The sequence below is a fragment of the Apteryx mantelli genome, chromosome 1 (genome assembly GCF_036417845.1).
Source record: "Apteryx mantelli isolate bAptMan1 chromosome 1, bAptMan1.hap1, whole genome shotgun sequence".
Lineage (NCBI taxonomy): Eukaryota > Metazoa > Chordata > Aves > Apterygiformes > Apterygidae > Apteryx > Apteryx mantelli.
In genome coordinates, this window is record NC_089978.1 from 133288045 (window position 1) to 133294179 (window position 6135).

Sequence of the window (6135 nt, forward strand, 5' to 3'; positions counted from 1 at the left end):
ATGAATGCAGAGTACATGCTGCACGCAGCAGGTGCAAGCTGTACACTTATCACAATGACACTTACCTGACAATCATTTCGACCTGTTCCTGGTCAGCTCTTGGGAACATTAACTACTGGGAAAACCAGGAATCAAAGCAGCAAAGCCATAATCAAGTACTCACAACCTAATTCCTCCTTCACAGCTCTTCCAGCCACCACTGCCACTTTTCATCTACTTCTAATCTTCCCATGTGTCTATAACCTTACTAAGTCTCTTAAGGAATAAGTAACATCCAGCTACTCCATAGACTGTATCTATACTCATGCTGCTTAACATATCTGGTATGTTGTTTCAAATATACGCAGATTAAAATCATTGAAAATCTACATAGTCCATCAGCACTTTCTAAGTTTAGTTCCATTAAGTGATGACTATATTTCCAGTTGTCAAATGCATTTGACCCCAAAATATACCTATGGTTCATTATTAAGTCAATAACTGAAAGTTGGAAGTAAAGTTCTATTCTAAATCCTTTAAAAAAAAGTCACCATTCCCCAATATTTTCTTCCATCTTATTTGTCTGACTATCGCACATAATTCATGTGAGTGACAAACAATATCCTGCAGTTTGTTAGACCGCTATATAATCACATAACTAAAATCACTCCAATGCATATATGAAAAAGCAAAATTAAAATCATGCTTTCAACCGGGGCTCTTACACTACTTGAGTTTGTGTGCCATCACAAAGTTATCTTTGCTTAATGTTTCTAATAATCTTGTGTCTGGGTGAAATATAATAGAAAGCCAATCTATTATATGAAAAGCAAAGAAGTGTGATTTTCTACATATTTATGGCTAGTGACTTATCACTTCACTCTTCCCCTCTTTTTGAGAGGGATCCTTCCTCTTCCCTACAAACTTTCCTGGACAAACAGCACCGTGCTCTATGGCTGTATTCAAGCCATGTGTATGCTGACAGACTTAGTACACCTGTGCTGTCACAAAGACTGACCAAAGAGCTGAAGTCTACGTGTCCTGCCCTCACTATGAACAAAAATTTAGATCTTTTACATTTGCCAGGTGTTGATTTTCATGAAACAAAGACTTTCAATCTCCTTAAGATCTCCATCACTAGCAAATTTGATTAAAATTGGCCAGAGAGCTAAAATTACTGCGTGGAGAAGCAATAGACAGAGCATGTCCGTAAGCTGCCTTTCCTTCAGAAGCCAGGCTGAAAACAGACCCCACAGGAAGAGCTGGTTTCCAGGGACTGAACGTAAAATAAAAAAAAAAGGCTTTTGCACAGTAGTCTGAAGTCGAGTAATTTCCAGCTTGAGTTCTCATGCAAAGAGAGCACAAAGATGATGCACAGCACATACTCTACTCTTGACAACGCTGAAAAGACATTGCAGTTGAGAAACAGTGCCAACTTTTCACCCCGTCCATAAGTAACTCTCTAAATAGCTTTTTGTGGCTCACTGTCTCCACTCGTTTTATCCAACGATAAGAAATTCAACCCTCCAAATCTTGGGAGCCTTCATTTTTACGCTTTCCCCAGTTATATGCGCTATAGCACTCCAAGACCGTATCCATACGGCAGGGGAGGCGACATGAAGCGGACCACCGCCAAGGCAAAAGCGACAAAACTTCTCCAAAGCAACAGCCGAGCCACGAGCACACCGGCGCTTGCACAAGCACGTAAGGGGAAGCGAGCACCGGCCCTGCAGAGGGCCGCGCGGCCCCGGCGCCCCGGAAGGCGGCGGCCCCGCTCGCAGGTGCGGGCGGACAAAGGTCCCCACCGCGGCTCCGCCACCGGCGCCCCAGGCTGCGGCGGGGGCGAGCAGGGCCGCGCGAGGACGCCGGTCGCCCGGGGCCGCCCCTCCCCGTCCCGGAGCCAGTGCTAGGAGAGGAAGGGCCCGCGGCCCCGCGCGCGCGGGGTTCGGCCCGTCGCCGTGGCGACGGCGGCGCGCGCGGGGCGCGTCCGTTGGCGCCCGCCTCGCCGAGGCAACGTCCGCGCCGGGGGCCCGAGGGGAAGGGGCAGCCCCGGCACGCGCCCCCTCCGCCCCGGCCCCAGCCCCGGGCCGCTCGCAGTGCCGCCCCTCCCGCCCCGGCTCCAAGCGCGGGCAGCACGCCCACCCCCGCGCCGCCGCGGCACTCACGGCGGGGCAGGGCGGGCTCAGCAGCGGCAGCCCCACAGCAGGGACCATCCTCCGAGAGGGCACCCCGTGTCACCGCAGCGTACCCTGCTGCTCATGCACGCGGCCTGGAGCAGCCAATCCGATGGCACGGGTTGAGCCCTCTAGGCCAATCAGAAATTCTGAAGCCGGGAAGGCGGGCACACCGGGACAGGGCGGAGCGGAGCCGCGACGGGCCAATCGCCACCACAAACATTAGCAGGGGGGCCCAATCAGACGGCGGCGACGCTGAGACTGGCGTGCGCACCGTCAACAAGTTAAGGTGGCCGAAATAGGAACCGCCCGGGATCGGCATCTCGATAGGCCAATGAGAGCTAAGGGGGGTGTGGCCAAAGAGGGCGGAAATTATTAAAGGAGAAGCAGCCGCAGCTCGGCGAAGGGGCTGTAACGCGGAGGAGGGACGCCCGCGGGAGGCCCCGCCCACCCGCCCCTATTCGCCCCGCCCCCGCCGGAAGTGGCCCTGAGGCATGCCGCAGGAGCTGCGCGGCCTCGGCTCAACCCCGGCGTTGCCGCTTCTCTAATTGAGTTACCTGCCCTAATTAGCCAGCTCTTACTTTCTAGCCTCAAGAGCTTCCTTCCATTGATGTTCCGTAATAGCTTCCCCCCCCTCCCGGAATTATTCTCAAATTTATTGTACATTCTCTCTGTCCTGCTGTAGGTGGTTAATTAGAGTTGCCAGGCCTCCTTTCGCTGTTGGCACAGCCCGAAGAGGCAGAGCTGCAATGTTCAGGCTTTATGGAAAAGATAGATGCCTTCACAGAAAGTGTCTTGCATCCATCTGCTCTCTTAAAACGTGATATAATACAGTGAGTGCAGGGACATGTTTCAGGAGTCACACCCAAGAACCTTGCTGCTGCTGAGATGAGTCATGCTAAAAAAATTTTTTTTTTTTTTTTTTTTTGGAAACACCATTTCATTTTTGGATTGCTGCTGCTTATGAAATAATCATGCAGCTAACATTACTTTCTGAAGCAGAAGAGTCGTTTGCAGACTGTGAAGAAATTGAAGGTTTTAGTTGTTTTTGCAGAGAAATGCTGAAGTTACTGTGAACGGCAACTTCAGCATGCAAAGTGTAAGCATAAATGCACTTTTTTCATTTCCGTATTTATTTTTTAGTTATGACATAGCACAACCAAACTGGATGACAGCTGAAACCTGAGCTACCTGTGCCATGCCATTCATTGCAATATATATTGATATAGTGTTGTTTTTTTTTAAATAGGTTATGTCCCTACTGTCCTTTTCAAGTGAAGGTTTTCTCCAAAGAGGCACCCCCTGTCCAAATCAGGAAAAGCAAGTTCTATCTTTTGGCACCTTACTGCGCTCTGGAGCATTTGAGTTTGTAATCTGGTACTTGTAATCTGAAGATTACCAGTACAGTGTTCAATATTTGAAAGAGAGCAGCAAGAATCTAGCAGCAGGCAAAAACTCACTGGTGAAATCATATGTGAAACAGGAAATTGCTGCAGAACAGCAGGAATGAGTTTCTGGCAGGGAATATAGGCTAGCACTTATATAGTACAAGAATTAAAAAAAAACCCAAAAATACTCTTGCACATATATTCAGAAAAGCTTCACATTGAGTAGATGAGATGAAGATTTGCTGCCTGTGACAGGTAAGAGCAAGGTGTTTCTCCAGCTCTATTGTAAGTTACGTTAAGGAAGAACAACTTGAATCCATTTTTTAAGTGAAGGCATAATACTTGGCTGTATTACAGGTTTAGATTCCAAAATTTAGCAGACGGTAAGGATGAAAGTCTGTATGTTGTGGTATGGTAGCCAACAAAAAGGATATCAGAATACAGATCAGTGCCTTTCCCCCAGGTGTGGGAGTTCCTTGGACAATGGGTCATACATGTGGAAGCCAGTGAAAAAAGTCTGCTAACTTCACTTAGCTATCTAGAGGGCTTGAGATGGTGTTGCCACAAAGCCTTTAAACAAAATGTAGAAATTCAGTAGATATTTGGAGAGAAGGAGAGACAGAGAAAAAAAAGTCACCCTTTCCCTATGGTTTGATTAATGTCTCTATAGGGCTAAAGAAAAGGACAAAGGGCAACAGTGAACAACAATCATATGTCCCATACAAAGTATCTGGACTAGATGGATTGAATGTATTTGGGGAACCCCTATACAGTGAAAAGTTATATTGCAAGGAACAGTTTGCGGTGCTCAGCTGACAGCTTACCTCAAGTGAGGAAGTGCTCCAGCAAAAGCTTTCTGCATGTTACATCCATTAATATTACTTTTGCAAGGAAAAATCCTGCCTCACCAAACCACTTAATTATTTGGAAGACTTGATTAGCCCATGGACAACGGAGGGTTGTTTGGTGGATGTCCAGAAGGACTTTAAATGAACCCTAAAGTAAGATCCCTATCCAAAAAGCTCTTAAATAATCTAAGCTGCCATGGGATCAGACGGAAGATCCTTGCAGTGACAGAGAATTGATTAAGAGACAGAAATAGTAGGGTATGGAATAAACAATCAGTTTTCACACTAGGGAGAGGTCAACAGCAGAGTTCCAGAGAGCTATGCTGGGCTCCATACTGTTCAACACTATCTTAAAAAGGGAGCAGAGAGTGAGGTGAAAGTTTGCTGGGGACATGAAGTTAGTCAGGGTAATAAGACTAAGGAATGACAGGTGAACCTTCCAATATCAAGTGACTGGGCAATGTAACAGCAGATTAAATTTGGCATTGGTAAATAAAGTGATGTACACAGCAGGGAAAAATGATCAGTTTTACATGTAAAAGAATGAACTGACTTACCACTCAGTCATTAGGTCCTGGGGTTATAACAGTTCTGTAAATACATCATCTCAGTAACAAAAAAGTTGTGTTAAAATTACAAGATTACAGAACAACACAAGTTGTTACAAGGCCCCTGTAAATACCCAAGCATTGAATATGGTGAGGGGAATGGAACTGCTCATCTTGAAAAGAAACAGTAGAACCAGGAAAGCTTTGGAGAAGGAAACACAGATATCAGAGGTATTAGCTGGCTTCGCTGTAACAGAATAACTGAATAGACAAAAACTCTACAGGCTGATTAAAGAGGTGACTGGGATGAGGGTGGAGAGGGAAAGAAACAGGACACAAATCAATAAAAGCCAAGTGGTATGGAGAACAGGTGCAGTAGTTTGAAGTACAGCAAAAGTTCTCCAGCTTTGCAGCTGCTGGCAAGGCTGAAGTGATGAAGGTTGCAGTCCTGACAAAACTACTCCCTTTGTGGCTTGCAGGTCCTCCAGCAGAGGTCAGGGAAGACAGCTGGTAGCAGCAGCTCAACAACAGTGAGTCTGCAGAGTCTGAGCTTTGCTTTTGCATACTCTCCTGGTGAATGCTGTGACTCCATCTATTGACAAAGCACTTTCCAGGACAACTTAAATAAGCAGATATGCTATAGAAATTTCTTTTTTCCCCAGAAACTATATTATGGTGAAAGTTTATCACCTCATAAGTGGCACTTTACATCAAAGCAGGAAAGATGAGCAGAAAGACACTACAGACAAAGAAGGAATGGCTCTAAGAGAAGAAGGGACTGGAATAGTTAAGGTGAGAGAAGAGATGAGTTTTACTTAAGAACCTTATTGAGAAAAGTCAGTACTGAAGAATACTCACTGCATTTTAAAACCAATTACTTTTACAGGTACGGAATACAGCAGTTTTTCAAAGGCTGTTTTTATGATTGTCAATAGCTAGCAATTAATTTGAATACTTTTAAATATTTAACCTATAAAACCTAAAACACTGAGTTCTTGATGCCTGGTCTGTTTGTTTCAAGATCACTCATTATTTGATGTGAAAATACTACAGGACAGTTCCTGTTCCCCTCTCCCCCCACCCACAAAAGGCTGAGGATTTCTGAGAAAAGGCGTGCGACTTCAGAAATGCCACTTTCCTCAGTCATCAGATGCACACAGCATTCATCACACAGCTGCCCAACTCACACAGTTCACAC

The 6135-nt window shown here is 45.9% G+C and overlaps 1 protein-coding gene across 1 annotated transcript in view; it reads right to left on the bottom strand.

Moving 5' to 3' along the window:
- Nucleotides 1–2192, bottom strand: part of USF3 (upstream transcription factor family member 3) — a 31143-nt gene extending 28951 nt beyond the window's left edge. Inside the window, exon 1 of the mRNA XM_067302385.1 lies at nucleotides 2145–2192. The gene's annotated coding sequence lies outside the window, so the exon portion shown is untranslated. The remainder of the gene's footprint in view (nucleotides 1–2144) is intronic.
- Nucleotides 2193–6135: the final 3943 nt, after the last annotated feature.